This window comes from Psammomys obesus, unplaced genomic scaffold (genome assembly GCF_907164565.1).
Source record: "Psammomys obesus unplaced genomic scaffold, mPsaObe1.curated_primary_1811, whole genome shotgun sequence".
NCBI classification, from domain to species: Eukaryota; Metazoa; Chordata; class Mammalia; order Rodentia; family Muridae; genus Psammomys; species Psammomys obesus.
Window position 1 is genome coordinate 10,189,695 of NW_026596117.1, and position 16,850 is coordinate 10,206,544.

The 16,850-nt window shown below is 48.1% G+C and overlaps 1 protein-coding gene across 1 annotated transcript in view; it reads right to left on the reverse strand.

The window, feature by feature from the left end:
* The window catches only part of Cracd (capping protein inhibiting regulator of actin dynamics), a 207,856-nt gene that overhangs the window by 97,025 nt on the left and 93,981 nt on the right, over positions 1 to 16,850 (reverse strand). The window contains exon 2 of the mRNA XM_055629198.1: positions 10,819 to 10,960. The gene's annotated coding sequence lies outside the window, so the exon portion shown is untranslated. The remainder of the gene's footprint in view (positions 1 to 10,818; positions 10,961 to 16,850) is intronic.

Sequence of the window (16,850 nt, forward strand, 5' to 3'; positions counted from 1 at the left end):
CACACACACACACACACACACACACACACACACACACACACACACACCTGTCTCTGGGGCACTGCCTTTGGAAAGAATTTTGTATGGTAGCTCTAATGATGCCCCGAGCTGTTCTCCAGAGAGTGAGCTGGTGTAAAAGATCAAGCCTGCCCCTCTTTGCTCTCTGGCTTGCCTTCTCTCCACATGGTCATTCCCTCCCACACTTATTTCAGCCTCGATTCTCTCCATCACGATGTGACACAGCCAGGGAGCCAGCAGCACCGAGCCCTTGAACTTCCAGAGGTGTGAGCTAAATAAACTTCTTGTGTTTATAAAGTACATGGCTTTGGATATTTTGTTATAGCAACAGAAAATAGACAAATGCAGTTTATTACTATCTTCTGATATTGCCAGTTACAATGTTGTTTCTATTTTAAATTCTGTTGTGGTGGTTTTGTTTTATTTTGTTGTTGTTGTTGTTTTGTTTTCCAGAAATTGAAATTCTGGAAATTTTCTGTTTCATGACTTTTGGTAAACAGCACGTTCATTCAGTACCTACCCTTTTAACTAATATTAGCAAACTGTCTCAGCACCACAATGCCGTATTTTAAAGAACCTCTCTTATATCTTACCGTCTTTGTTAGTAGTCCCAGTTTTGAAGCATGCTTTTCTTTTCATTAGCATAAGATTTAAGCTGTTAGCCTGTAGATTGGCTCCAGCTGTGATCAGCGGGTCCCTGTGATCGCTTTCTGGGAAAGCGCTGTGGATCCTTCCCCTTCATAGTTACAGCCAGGCTTGGGCTCATCTGCTCTTTTAAAAGATTTTTAACACACACACACTCAATAGAAAACATCCAACCAAAGACACTTTTAATTCTTTTAATAACATTACAACCGGAAAGTGTCCGGAGAGATGGCTCAGTGGTTAAGAGCACTCGCTGCTCTCCCAGAAGACCCTGGTGCAATTCCCAGGTCCCACTCTATGGCTTACAATCATCTGTAATGCTGGTCCCAGGGCATCCACCGCCCTCTTCTGGCTGTCTCTGGTACTGCACTTACGTGGTGCACAGATGTACAGACAAAACACCCATTCACATAAAATAAAAATAAAAGGGAAAATTCAGGTTTCTTTTTTTTTTTTTAAAGGAAAGCTTCTTCCCTTAAAGCTCACGTGTTACTTCTTGCTTCTCTTAATTCTACTGAATTTATTGCTATGATAATGAACACAGTCTCAGCATAACTGTCACCTCACCACGCCAGGGGCTAACTACGCTACAGGGTCGGCTGCCAGGGCATTTTATCTGCTTCCCATGTGTGTCAGGCCACCAGGCTGCTGTACTGAGGCATCATGGACTAGGGGCTAAAGACAGAAATCCGTTCTCCAGCCTTGGAGTCCAAGATGGAGGTCCAGAAGATGTAGTGCCAGGGGAGGGCTCCTTTCCGGCTCACTGGTGGTGTGTTCCAGGCATGTCCCCACGTGGCTGAAAGGCTAAGCGTGCTCCCTGGAGGCATCTTTTATAAAGACCTTACTTCCATTTGTGAGGCCCTGCCCTCAGGGAGGTTTCCATTTTAACGGGAGACTCACGTGTAAAGAGCACAGAACTTCGGGATTACTTTTATTTTGCTGGCCTCTGTGCATGCTGTGGTATTAACTGCCCTTTCTTCCAGTTTAATTTGGTATGCACAGTTTAGCGGCCTCCTTAGCTGAAACGGCCAGAGGTAAAACTCCCAGTAAGTAGACTTTTTTTTTTTTTAATGAAAGAATAAGCTTACCACAAAATGATATTTTTCTTTTATTTCCGTGTACAGTAGGCTCATAGTTTGGTAGTTCAGAAGTCTTGAGAACCTTTGATAAAAGAAACCTTCAGTGGTTTTTAGAGAATTATGATTATTTTTTAATTTATGGCTGTGTGTGTGTGTGCCTGCTTGTATGTCTGTGCACTGTGCGCATGCAGTGCCCTCGGGGGCCAGAAGAGGGCTTGGTCAAGTCCCCTAGAATTGGAGTTAACGGTTGTGCGCTGACTGGCCGTGGGTGCTTGGCACAGAACTGGATGCCCTTTGCAGGATCACAGGTGTTTTTAACTCTCGAGAGGAAGCTTCCTCTGTTTATACCCTGTTGCGCATCACAGATGTGAATCTGTTTTGTTCCCCAACTGAGGGCCCATTTCCCCTGAGGAATGCCATCCTACTCGGTTGGCTGTGGTGTTCCTTCAGAAATTCCCCCAAGGGCTGGCAACAGTGCTGAACCACACCTGTCACGGGGCAGGTCGTGTCCCTAGAGCCCATGACTATGTCATTTTATGAGGCTGTGGAGGCTTGGCAGATAAGACACTGTGAGAGATGCTGGGGCCGGAAGATTAGCCTTAATCACCTGAGTGAACCCCGTAAAATGGCAAGGGTCTTTTAAAGAGGGGGTCAAGGGTGTGAGACTCACAGCAGGAGCTGTGATGAGGGCTGTACGGCCCACAGGCCTTGGGTGGGTGGGTGGGTGGGTGGGGGAATTGACAGCGTTGATGACAGACGAAGCTGCCACAGGCCAAGGAAGGCTGGCAGTCTCCCCAGGCCATGCAAGAGTAGGACTTTCTCCCCTGAAGCATGCAGAGGAGGCAGCCTCCTTGTTTTAGGAGTAGATGTCTGGGTCAGCAGAGGCCCCCTCACTGTGGGTTGAGAGCTACAGTGTATCCTCAGCTACTGCATCTGTAAGACTGTGTGGCAACATGAAACTAATGTACATTCCTGGCGACAACGCCCAGGTCTCCTTGGATAATTCCTTTCGGGAACCTCTGATTTACAATATCCTCGGAGCGTCTATAATTTGGGAAGTGCTAAAAAATAAAGGATCCCTGCTTCACTGTTTAAATGGGGATTCCCCAACGGTGTCTCACCATGGGCACTTTAAATCTTCTCAGTTCTTTCTTCAGGGTTCCTCAGCGTCAAGTACACGAGGACCAGAGCATCTGGCTCCGTGGGTGAGGAAGCTGAGGAGGGGGATGCTACTACTAACCACGCCCCTCTTCTGCCTCCTGCTTTTCATCCGGTTCAGGTATCCATCTTATTGGGGGATGCCGTGTGAATTCACAGTGTCTTCCCTCACTGACGCCACCCGAGGCGAGCTCAACCTCCAGGATCCTTTGGGAGACAGCAGGGTAAGTAGCCGTCATGCTGCCTGTGATGGCGACAGGGGACACAGACATCCTCACGCACATAATAGCGTACCTATAAAATTCCCTCCACTGGAGTCTTACGCTTATTTCTGCGTACCCATCAGGGCTCAACATTGTGGTAGGCACTGGGATGATGGTGGTACAGGATGTGATCAAGACCTCCAGGGGAAAAAAAAAAAAGCCACGGGCTCAAGGATCGTCCAGTAGAAGAAAGAGACTCATTTACCAACAGTCACAAGCCAGGTACAGCATACGATGGGGTGCAGACTCCGGCCCTCCATGACCTGCTGCGGGAGTCTGCAGGAAAGGGGAGGGGTCAGAGGAGCCCAGGTGAGCGAAAACGGTTCTGGAACAGACACCGTTCAAATGCTGGCCCCAGTGTCCCCAGGTGGGGCAGTGTGCTGGGTCCTTCATTTGTCAAACGATCAAAAATACGAACCAGGGCTCTGGTAGAATGCCGACGCTTGTTACACATCAAAGACGCATATATCATTAAATCCCGAGTGTGGAACTTCTGTCTCCATTGTTCCTTTGGGGCTGTTTTTCAGCATGGGGAGGCCGTGGTGAGGCCTGTGCCCAGCTCTTTGGTTGCTTTTGTCTTTCCAGGGTAGTACAGCCCTTCTTCATTGTTCCCTGGGACCTCTGAACTTGAATTAAAGTCATGTCTTTCAGAGAACTTAGCACCAGTTCTGTGGCTGTGCATATGAATGAGGTTTTTCTTCTATAGGAAATGGCCCTTCTCCCTGCTGACCTTAGCTTTTTATGAGCAGGGTCCATTTTGGTCTCCTTAGGAGCAAAACTCTATTGCTGTTTGTCCTTTGTAAGCCTGGAGTGCAGAGCCCTGCCTTTTCCGTGGGAGGCGTTTGGCATGTTTGTCCAAAATGCTGAAAGGACCCTGGGTTGTGAAATCGTGCCAATTCGAGCCAGTTCAGAAAAGAAAAGAACTTTCACTTATTTTAATAAGGCAGAGATTAAAACGGTGGCGTTTGGGGGGTGAGGAACCCAGCATATTTTTCTCCCCTTGTTCCAACCTCTGGAAGAACTGAAACTGTGCCCAGGCCTATGCCGATGCTGCAGGCGAATCCAGCAGCACATTTCTAAAGTTACACTGGAACAAGGAAGGGACTGAGAGTGTCAGAGGGGTGGGGTCCCCTCCCAGGGAGCATGTACGTACCGTGTGACCTCTGGTGGTTGTGGGTCCCCCCTGTTTGTCTGGCAAACACCTTCTCCTCTTTCCAGAGGGCTCAGGTGGCACGCTGGGAGGCCCCTCTTTTCCCGTTGCCTTTTGTGCTCCAGGCATCTGAGCAAAAACCCCTCTCAAATATCACCAACCACACTTCACCTTGTTATCTGTTTACAGATCTGAATTCAGTTTGGTGAAGTTCAGTTCATGTGGCGATGCCCTTGGTATTTGCTAAAGCTAGATTCAAAGGTTCCAAGGCAGGCGGGACTCTAGGCTTTCAAGCTGCCGCCTACTGGAAGAGACAGACAAGCGCACAGCTTTTCCAGGTCTCTGGAGAAGCAGAACAAGCAGCAGCAGGCAGATGGTAGCGGGAGGGTGGGATACGAACCCCTAGACAGCAGGGTCTCCTTCATATCCTTAGACCTGAGTGCTGCATCTGGTGTGTAAGCAGCCCCGTGCACGCTGATAGAAGGAGGGAAAGAGGAAGAGAAGCAGGAAGGACCTTGGAAGGAAGAAGGAAGAGAGGAACCACAAAACTGCCCCCTTGTAAGCCCATCACTCAGTTTCGTGGCCAAAACCATCCATGCACTCTGCAGGTATTTTGAGGTTCTCGGAAGCAACTTTCTGTAGTTGAAAGGCGATTCAGCCCAGTCTCCTGTGAAATGTGGAACATGATATTCACCCCGGGTAGAGACGAGCCAGCAGCAGCTCGTGTTTATCATGGCCCTGGGGCTCTTGTTAATCAGAAGAGAGGTGTACGGGTGGCCTTCACTGATTTCGACACCAGCACAATTCAACCCAGTTCGTTGGCTCCGCACTCTCAGAACATGGTCTCTTGCTACCACAAAAGGATTTAATGGGAGTTTCAGCCCGACAGGAGTCCTAATTTGCCACGCTTTCCCGCTTCTCCACCTGCTCTACTGTCTCAGGTTACGTTGGGCAGATGGAGAGGGAACTCATGTTTCAAGCCTTCTCAGTCCTCAGCCCAGATCCCTTCCTGAGCAAGGGCCGTTTTCCTGAGGAGGTCCCCACAGGAGATGACGGGACAGAGTATGCCTCAAATTTTCATCTCCAGCAGCTGGTATCACCTAACCCCCTCGGGAGAGACACGGCTTTGTCACGGAGGCTGGCAATCTAATCTCCAGATCCTCAGCCAAAATATCAGTTACAGGTTCAGCTGCCTGATGGGCTGGATGAGAGTTCAGAGACGAGAACAATGGCACAAGTCAGGGGTTGCGGGGCAGGTGGCAGGAGGGGCTGGGCCATATGGCAGAGGTGAAGTAAGGTAAGGCTGACTTCTCACATCTTTGCAGAGCGAGTCGTTTCCTCCTAGAGTGCCATTTCCGCACTCTTCCCCGAGGTGGCTTGCTTGGAGGATTCATTAGAAACTCCTGCTGCCCTTATGGCACGTCAACGCTCCTGAATAAGGATGAGGTTACTGAAAAATGACTTGTAATTACCAGGAAAGCTTTCTTTTACAAGCGGCAACACGTCACATACTGGACATCTCCGTTTCCACGGAGATGGAAAGAAGATTGATAATTGCCAGTGGGTAGGGGCTGGGGACGGGGCGTGGCTGTTTCATGGGTGCAGGGTTTCACTTGAGGTAATGAAGATGTTTTGGAACAGGTCGGAGGTAGTAAAATTTAAGGCACTGTGAATGTACTAAATGTGTTGATGAGTTTATTCTCTTTTTAAACACTTTTAAATGCTTTTCGTTTCATTTTGGTTTGGGTTTTTGACATGGGGTTTCTCTGTGTAGCCTTGGCTGTCCTGGACTCACTTTGTAGACGAGGCTGGCCTCAAACTCATAGAGCTCCGCCTGCCTCTGCCTTGCTGAGTGCTGGATTACAGGTGTGGTCCAGTGTGCCCGGCTTTAAATGGGTTATTTTACTTCATTGTGTTTTGGTACTGGGAACTGGTCATAGGGCCTCACATATGCTAGGCAGCCATCCGGCCATCCCTACTCCCATCACATCCCTGTGCTTTTTTCTCTTTCTTCTTCTTTTCTTTCTTCTTTCTTTCCTTTTTCTTTCTTTCTCTTTCTTTTTATTCTTTCTTTTTTCTTTTTCTTTTTTTTCTTTGTATTTTTCTTTCTTTCTTCTTTCTTTCTGACAGTCTCAGTAAATCGCTGAGGTTGGCCTTGAATTTGTGATTCTCCTGCCTCAACTTCCCAATTAGCTGGCAGTACAGGCTTGTACCATTGCATCCAGCTTAAGAATCTTTAATCTTAGAAAACAAAAAAAGTTTAAAAAAGTAAATTGATGATTAATTTTACAGTATGTAAATCTTACCTGAATATTTAAAATGTAGTAAAGTATTCATAACTTCTCATCAATATCAAATTACTGAGAAACAGGCATAAGCCTTTATTCCCATTCCTGTGATGGAAGGATTGAGCCAGCACAGAACTTGCCAGAAGCTTGTAGTAAAAAATTTAAACAAATGCTTCCTGATTTATCTGGCCACACACTAATGTGTGTGTATGTGTTTGTCTGTGTGTGAGTGTGTGTGTATAGCTGTGTGTCTGTATGTGCAGAGACACACAAACATATTTCTCTGTGTGTGGGGGGGGGCAGAGGTTCAATTCATGTGTCTTCCTCTTCATTTTCCACCTTCTTCTTTGAAACAGGGTCACTCACTGCGCTGGCTAGGATGGCTGATGAGGAAGCTCTTGGATCCTCCTGCTTCTGTCTCCAGCCTGCAGCTCAGCTCTGGTAGCACAGGCAGGCAGGCATTTTGTCCTCTGAGCCGCTCCCCAGCCCTGACTCTAATGCTCAGCCAGCAGGGGCAGACTCAAGAGCAGCAGCCATTCACCAGCAATCCCTAAGGGCCAACTCCATCACCAAAGTCAGCTGAAGGGCCGGTGGTGCAGTTGGTGGCACAGGGCTTGCCTGGCGTACCCCAGGCCCTGGGTTTGAACCCCAGTGCTTTCCCGAACTATAAAGCAACAACACAACCGTGCCTTATCAATTAAACAGACCTGCTGGGGTCTGAACCCCAGCCAGTCTGGCTATAGTGGGGAGCAGGGCTGTGGGGTGGCGATGACATCGGGCAACGATCACAGGCCATTTTAATGTGATAGAAGACTGTGAAGGCCTTGAGACTTCCACGTGCTTTCAGGACCAGAGCAAACGCATGCTGTAGAGAGCAAGGATCCCTGGAGAGGAGGTGGTGTTTTTCTTTTCGACTCTGGTGCTTGGGGGGAAAACATACGCTTCAGCACACACCTCCAAAGCAGCCAGCTACTGGGTGAAGGGCACAGCAGCACCAGAGCTTAAGGAGATTAAGGCTCATGGAAAATGAGGGTGAGAAAGACAGGATCTTGAGAGGAAGCTGCTAGGCTGTGCCACCAGAAACAACTAAAATGATGCTGCAGGAAGGTAGGTGGGGGCTGTCAATCTTCCCTTTCCACCCACACCATATAGCCAAAGCCGAGGACAGCCAGGCCTCCCTGTCTCACCAGGCCTCCCTGGCCCCATCATCTTCGGGACCACTGAACTTGCCTCGTGCTCTTCCTCTGGGTCAATTCCTTCTGGTTTGACTCCAGGAGGTTTTCTTCGTCCTATGACTTTGTCTTAAGCCCCAGACTGAAAACAGCACTGGGCATGTGCAATCCGGACCGAGATTCAGACACTCCTCTGGTTGGTGTGACTGCCTGTGGCTGGGACACCAGCCACAACCAGGTGTCCCTCACAGGCACGAGGGACCTTTGGGGTGTCGCTCTCCCTTTTCAGGCATTTCTTTCAAGACTGGACCCAACCTACGGCTCCTCGTATGGCCTCACACTCGCAAATGGCTAGACAGGCTTCACGTTTAAGAGGCTTCTGAACGAATTGAACAATAAAATCTATTAGATGCTTCAGAACCCACTAGTTTGAGTGTGTTAAGCCAAGTGACACAGAGGGCGCTGTGTGTGTATGTGAGTGTGCATGTGTGAAATTTTTCCCCATTACATGGGGGGAAGATGTGTTCCTGTCACTACACGCAACAGAAATTGTATTATTACTTTCCTGGAAAAGTCCTAAAAAGGAGAAAAAGCACCCGTGCTCTGTATTTGTCTCTGTATGAGGTGGAAGGCAGAACAGAGAGCGGCCTCTGTTTGACAGGAACGAGGAGGGAAAGCCAATCTGAGGTTGAGTTGAACAATAGTGATCCTGGGCTTGTGTGGCAACTTGCCTAGGCCGGGAAGGTCCTGTCAAGCTCTGACCTGTTATGAAGGGCTCATGGTGGCAAGGGAGAGTCCACATTGGCCTGGGTCTGTCCTTCGGCAAGCCATTTGAGTTTCCCAAGATGTTACCTTGTTTGCACGGTAGGGATGGCAATATTTCACTAAAGGTGGCTGTGATGGAATGAACTTATCTCTCTCATAAAGATACGTTGAGGCGGGGTGCGGTGGCGCATGCCTGTAATCCCAGCACTCAGGGAGGCAGAGGCAGGCGGATCTCTGTGAATTCGAGGCCAGCCTGGTCTACAAAGCTAGTCCAGGATGGCCAAGGCTACACAGAGAAACCTTGTCTCAAAAACAAAAGAAAACAAAACAAAGATAAGTGGAGGGCTTGACCCCCACACCTCAGAAAATAGCCCTATTTGATGGAGGTCTAATTTACTTATTTAGCGTGCGCGTGCATGCCTGCCTCTTAATTGTCAAGGAAATACACTTATTATTTGGCCATGCTTGAACACGTGGCCCAATGTTCATGTGTTAGAAGGTTAGCTTTGAAGGACTAGTACTGGGATGTGGGGACCTCCTGGTTATAAAGGCTGTGCCTTCAGGGACGGGCAGATGTTATTGCCGTCAGCCTTTGCATGAGTGGCCTTGAGTCTGGCCCTCTCTTCCTCCCCGGTTTTGCACTGTTGCCTTTCTCTGTCTTCCATGGCATGACACAACACAAAGGCTCTGAGCAGACGCCAGCGGCTGTGCCTGGACCTTGCAGCCCCCAGAGCCATGAGACAAATAAGCCTGTTCTTTATAAACTCCCCAGTCTCCTACATTCCGCTGCGGAGGTAGAAAACGGACCAAGGCAGTATGCAAACTGCGGAAGTGTATTTATTTTCTTCCGACACGGCATTGCTTCTCCACACTCACCTCCGGTCACCTTCCACCCGTTCCCCCTGTCTCAGCACACTGGGTCCTGGCTCTGCCCGCAGCATGCAAGCTATGTTCCTTCCTGCCTGCCTTGTAATGCTGCTTCCTCTGCCCGGAACATGCCCAGGGCAATCCCGGACTTCCCACTCAACGAGACCTTCAAACAATGTGGCCCTGTAGTTTGTCGGACCAGCTCTCCCCACACTCACTGCCCCCCACTCTACTTGGCTCTCTCCGTTTCCCATGTCCTCACTAGACTCTAACGTCCTGTACCAGGAGGCGGTCTTGCATCATCTACGACCGCTCCCCCATTCTATGACATCAGCTCTGTTCACTAACACGAACCACCATGTAAGACAGTGCCTGGTTCGCTGAAGGGGCTCGGCAAAGAACTGGAAAACCTACCGTTCGTTTTTTGTTTGTCTTATTTTTTGTGAGACAGGGTTTCTCTGCGTAGCCCTGGCTGTCCTGGACTTGATTTGTAGATCAGGCTGGCCTCGAACTCACAGCAGTCTACCTCCCCTGCCTCCCCCTGCCTCCCCAAGTGCTGGGATCAAAGGCGTGTGCACTTGCTCCACTCTTCATTTAAACAGTCCCAACTGCCTTATCATTATGAAGCTATTCACAAGTGCTGAAAAAAATAAACACAGTGGATAGTAATTTATTGTGGTTTTTTTTTTTTTTTTTTTTTTTTAGCTTCTTTTAAGTGACTCCGTCAGAGGTCCTGTCACCTGAGGAGAAACTCCAAGACAGGTGTGACAGCACTCTGAGAGGGCTTCAGTGTGTGGGCTAAGTGTAATCAGGTATCTAAATATACAACCCCTGCCCTAAGGAATGCTCACGGCCATTCCTTCCACCTTAACTTCCATCTCCTCCCTCAGCCTGTCCAAGGTTGAGAGAACAGAATGACACTACTCTTGGGAGGGAGGCAGGTGGAGAAAGGCTCCCAGGCCCAGCCCTCAGAAGATGAGTACTGAGTACTGAGTACTGAGCACTGAAACAGTGCCATGCTCTACGATCCAAAAATCCACCCTGAGACAGAAGGCTCCTTACTACGTGGTACAACAGCCAAAAAGTGATAAAAAGTGATATTGACGCACTTACATCTTATGTCCCCTCGTATTTACAAAGCCCTTTTCCCAGGCTTGGTGATTTAATCAAAGAGCTGATGTTCAAGTGACTTGTTGGAGTTTGCTTAGCCGCTAAGTAGGGGGCCGGGGAACCTGCACTAGGATCGGAAGGTCACGGGTGACAAAGGTCATCAAACTCCACATTTAATGAATGCACCCTGTCTGGTTTGCAGTCCTGCCCCCCCCCCACGCCCCTTCCCACAAAACCCAAAACATTCTGTAGTACCTTCCCCACAAGCGACTTCCCAGCCGGTGCTCTGCGCAAGGGACTTACCACTATGAATCCACACAGATCCTGTTGTTGCTGGACAACCCTCCGCTAAACTGTTCTTCTTTTAGAAAGCCAGATCCCCCCTCAGCAGTGTGTGTGTCAGGAACTGGGGTGCAGCACAGCTGGGAATCACAGCTCTCGGGAACTGTTGACAAAGAAAGAAAAACAAACACCAAGCACACTTTAAGTCTTCCATCCTCACATCAGAAGCCGAAGTCAGTCAGAAAAGAGGCGGCCTTTGCTTGCTTCTTTTGCAGGACTTTCCATTAGGTTCAGGGAAGACTGCATTTCATTGCTTATGCTACGTTTTGTTGTAAGGATTTAAAACTTCCTGCTATTGAGGGGACCAGAAGAATTACATCTATGACCACCTGGACTTTCGTGTCCCTTTACATTTACTCTTCACAGAAGATTAGCTAAAACTGGAGAGGCTAGAGGCACAACTTCAGGGTGGGAGAGGGCGTGAAGGTGGCCTTCCCCAGGTTAACTCTTACCCCAGAGGCAGGATGCTGTTTCACTCTAATTCCAATCATATTTTACTAAGTTAACATTTCCTGTGGGCAGGACATGCGCAGTGGCCCCTAGCTCTGCCTGGATCAACACCATGACACATGACAGAGGATTTTAAGTGGGATCTGAGGGGGGCGTGTCCAGAGGAGAACCTCAGTTGTGATGGTGTCCTTTGTGAATGCAGTGAAACGGGACAGAGATATTCAGAAACCACTCTAAATGGGCAGAAAGGGCTGTGTAGAGGAGGCTTCTCACATCTTGGCGATGAAGGACTAACTCATATCAGACTAACGTCCCACCCAATGTAACTAGACACACAGGTAAAAAAAAAAAAATCATCTCAAAATAAGTTTATAGGCACGAGAAGACTGAGCACGGTGGTGTATGTCTATAATCTCAATGTGCAAGTGCGTGCGTGCGCGCGCGCACACATACACACACACACACACACACACACACACACACAGCAACAGCAGCTACTGCCACCATGAAGACACAAGAGGCTGAGATGCTGAAGAAAGACGAATAACACTGAAACCATCACATCTTCCAACAAAACTACCTTTCCTTTCACAGCATCTATGGATTTTTCAGAAGCACAGGGAACTCCTGGGAACCCCCGGAGACAGACACTGTTTAGAACCAGAGGCCGTCTGTCTCAGAGCTGAGGAAGAGATCAGAGAGGGAAAAGCAAGACCACTGCCCGGAGTTCTGCCTCTCTGAGCTGTGGGGAAGTGGCCACACCATGCCTCAAACAGCAGCGGGAGGGAGGTTAAAGGGAGCTCTTGGTAGTTCCAGGATGCTGGGGGAGTGACAGCTATAGCTCAGAACTCGCTACCTCAGAAAGCGTCCTGGTAAAAACCATCAACCACATGGCTCAAACGAAGACCTAAGAAGTATCCAATTTAGCTGTATGTCTCTGTGGTGCCCACTGTCTTTGACAGAATGGTTGTCAAAAGCAAAAGGAAAAGGCCTTGGGTGGGAGAAAACAAAACAAAACAAAAACCTACAGAAGCCATCTACAGTCTCTAGGATGTTTTATGCACACGGTGCTGCACTCAGTCAACAATGATGAATCAAGGGACGGGAGAGATGGCTCAGTGGTTCAGAGCACCATCTGCCCCTCCAGAGGACCTGGGTTCAACTCCCAGTACCCACATGGAGACTCATCCATAACTTGGGTCCCCAGGGACCGGATGCTCTCTTGTGGCCTCTGCAGGCACTTCAAGCAGATGTCTACAGACACATGCACACAAACACTCATCCACATAAAATAAACTAACAAGCAAACAAACAATGGTGAGGAAATACCAGGATATGGAGTCATGGAAGAAAAAAAAAAAAAAAAAAAAAAAAAGCAGCAGCAAGACAAACTCCAGTATGATTCAGACAGAGATGAGGGTGTGCTCTTTGAAGAAGCTGTGGTTAACACATTCCCGTTTATACAGCCGGTAAAGAACTGTAACATACGCCACTTAGCAGCTTAGAAAGCAAGGGAAAAAAAAGAAAGAGAAAGCAAACTGAGCAAGGATACAAAAGACACAATTGTAATAAACCTTAGCCAGCCACACAGCAACACTGTACCTCAAGATGCTGACCACACATTCTTTCAAGACACTAGTCAAGCACTTACAGAAATTAACACAGATAGTCCATAAAGCAGATCTAAAAAACTTCAACCGGTGGAAATAACTCACAGTTAAAATGAATTATTCTGATAATATTCTGAATATGCTGAAAATGCCAAATGTTCTGATAATTATACAAATTAGTAGGAGGTTATAAAAACATAGCTGTTTTTAAACGTGAGGTTAAGATTTCCATGCAGTGAAACGTACTGCTGGAAGGTGGCTCACTTTGGTGCATTTTTGATAAAGGACCCAACTCTAGAACCACCAAGAAACCATAGATCACCTCCATCCTTCCAGAAGGCCCCCTCAGGATGCTGTCAGCTAACTCCATGCCCCTGCCCCTCCCCCTGGGAATACTATCATTATCATGACCACAGTCAGTGGTCACACAGTGACCATACAATGGGCACACAGGGTGTGCTCTTTGTGTCTGGCCGAACACAGCCAGGACAGAGCACAGAGTGTCTCCAAGAGTCATCTGTACTGTTAGATGTATCAGCAGTTTGATCTTCTTTATTACTGAGAAATAGTCCTTTTGCATGAAAACACCAGGTTTGCAATACCTTCTCCTGTGGAAACATTTGTTTCCATTTGGGGCTATTTTGGATACGGCTCTTATCCACTCCTCTACCAGGTTTTTGCAAACATGTATTTTGATTTCCCTCAGGGGAAAAAATGCCTTATTTGAGCAGTGGGACCAGTGGGTTTCAGGTTCATGGGTGTTTAACTCTAAAAACTGCCAGAGGCACACCCCCCAAAGATGCTCTACCATACAACACGGACATTCACTCAGCTTTTTCCTAGCTTTTTCACTAGCTTTTTCCTATTTGTAATAGCCAGAAACTGGAAACAACCCAGATGTCCCTCAACTGAAGAATGGATAAAGAAACTGGTACATTTACACAATGGGATACTACCCAGCAATTAAAAACAAGTAAACCATGAAATCTGCAGTCAAGTGGATAGAACTAGAAAAGATCATCCTGAGTGAGGTAGCCCAGACCCAGAAAGACTCACATGGTATATACTCACTTAAAAGTGGATATTAGCCATATAATACAGCATAACCTTACTACAATTTCACAGACCCAAAGAAGCTAAGTAACAAGAAGAGCCCAAGGGAGGATGTTTGAATCTCGCTCAGAAGGGGAAAGAGAATACACAGCAGAAATCACTGAAGAGAGAGAACAGGCTAGGAGAGGGAGTGCTGAGGGTAATGGAGATCACATGTGGGGAGAGCCGGGGCAGGAGGATAGGGAACTTGAAGAGAGAAGAGAAATGCATCTCTGAGACAGACTGGAACCTGTGACAGGGTAGGCTCCTGGGAAGATATGGGGGTAACTCTAGCTGAGACTCTTAGTAACAGGGGTCATGGAGACTGAAGAGGCCACCTTCTAACCAGACAGAACTCCTAGTGAAAGGAGGAGAACACCAATTGACCCACAAAATTTACCATGCCTACAAGATATGCAGGGACAAAGATAGAGCAGAGATTGAGGGAATGTCCAACCAATGCCTGGTCCAACCTTAGACCGATACTAAGGGAGAAAGTCAAACCCTGACACTATTAACAACACTCTGCTATGCTTGAAGACTAGCATAGCTGTCCTCTGAGAGGCTCCACCCAGCAATGGCTCGAAACAGATGCTGAGACTCACAGCCAAACATTGGGTGGAGCGCAGGGAGCCTTGTGGAAGAGTGGGGGAAGGGATCAAAGGACCTGAAGGGAGACAGGAACTCCACAAGAAGACCAACAGAGTCAACCAACTTGGATCCAGGGGGCTTGTAGAGACTGATGCACCAACCAAGGACCATGCATGGACTGGACCTAGGCCCCCTTACATATATATACCCAATGAAAAGCTCAGTTTCCATGTGGGTTCCTAGTAAGGGGAGCAGGGGCTGTCTCTAACAAGGACTCTGTCGAATGCTTTTTGATCACTTCCCCCTGGCAGGGCTGCCTTGCCAGGACACAAAGAAAGAGGATGTTCTCAATCCTGATGTGACTTGATATGCTGAGGTGGGTTGGTGGCAGTCGGGGGGCTCCCCTTTTCTGAGGGGGTACAGAGGGGGAATAAGGGGAAGAGAGATGGTGGGACCAGGAGGAGAGGAGGGAGGGGCTACGATTGGGATACAAAGTGAATAAATAAATTAACTATTTAAAAGAAATAGAAACCGCCAGAGATTTTTGGTTGTCCCACTTTACGTCCCCACCAATAAAGTATGACAGTTCTGGTTTAGCCTGCCTCACGAACTTTTTGGTGTGCCAACTTCCATTCTGAGGCATCACCTCATCACAAAAAGATAAGCAGTCCATATTTTTTTTTTTTTAATGGGCAGAGGACTTCAACAGACAGGGCTCCAAGGGAGACACACGAACCAGTGCGCACGCGGAAGGTTGCTGCACTGTTAATCTCGGCAAATGCAACCCCAGCATGACGATATGCCATGTCACACCCAGGAGGACAGCCACCACGAGAAGACATACATACACACACACATAGAAAGAGCTGGGGGTAGAGCTCAGCGGGAGGGCTTCAGTCTCCAGTACTCAACAGCCAAACCTAACCAAACACTCTTATCTAATGAACAGGATGGGTGTGCATGAGAGAAGCCAGGCGGCATTGCCACAGGGAAGCCCATGACTCTTCACGCACAAGGAGGAAAAAAAAAAAAAAATCTGAATTGAGAATGTGGACGGCTGAAGGGGAACTTTCCGGAATACAGTCGAGAGCAAGTTGTACAACCCACTGTCACGGGATCACCCCACGGAAAATCAGGACAGTCAGGAAGCCCAGTGTGAGGCCACATCTACAGGGCTCACTTACTCCGACAAGCCGGGAAGCCTGTGACCTGGCAGCTGAGAAGAGAGTGTAAGAGATACCGGGCGTACTCAGAGCTTTCTGCCCTGGATTGGAGACCGTGAGGCCTGCTGATCCAGTCAGGTGGAATGAGGTTTCCATCCGCAGGACCTTGGCTTGCAAGCCTAGCCTTTAACTGCTGCAGCATCTCTCCAGCCCTCGGCCTATTCTCGTTGGCAGCTGGCAGGAAGAGGTGGCACTTGTTTCGGTGGCTCTCAGAGGACACCATGACCTGAAAAGTTACACTTTCCTCCTTTTCCTCCCCTACAAACAGTGGGGCGTAGTAGAAAGGATCTGGACTTCAGGCCAGAAACCCCTCATTTGCTAGTCTTGCCTACATACAAAGTCACACTGTGAAGTTGGAAATAAACAGGACCTTAACCATATCCTTCCCTTCTTTTTCTACTTCAACACACTATTTCAAATACGGAAACTCTGGTCTTCCATCTCCCACCTTCCCCGGGAGAGCTTCTGGAAATGGCAGGTGCAGACAATATCCTGAGAGCTGTGTGGTAGGGGCTATACGCTTAGGGTTCAATAGCGCGTCATCAAGGGTGAACCTCCCACAAACATTACCAGAGAAGGCACTTCCAAGGGGACTTCAGAGCCCCTGGACAGGTCTTACGGTTTCCTAGCTTTCCTTTGCGCAGAAAACACGTCTTAATTGGTTGGGAGGATCTGTATGACTCCTGCTATTATTAATTTTATATTTCACTTTTTCTTTTTACTGTTAAATTTAAGAGGCAAGTCATCTGTTTCTGCTAGCTTCATCATTTATTCCTGCTAGCTCCACCATCGATTCCTGCTAGCTCCACCATCTAATTCTGCTGGCTGCCTCATCTATTCTTGCTAGCTCCATTACCAATTCCTGCTAGCTTCATGATCTATTTCTGCTAGCTCTCTCATCTTTTCCTGCCAGCTCCCTCATCTATTCACACTAGCTCCATCATCTTTTCCTGCTAGCTTCCTCATCTTTTCCTGTTAGCTCCCTCATCTTTTCCTGCTAGCTCCCTCATCTTTTCCTGCTAGCTCC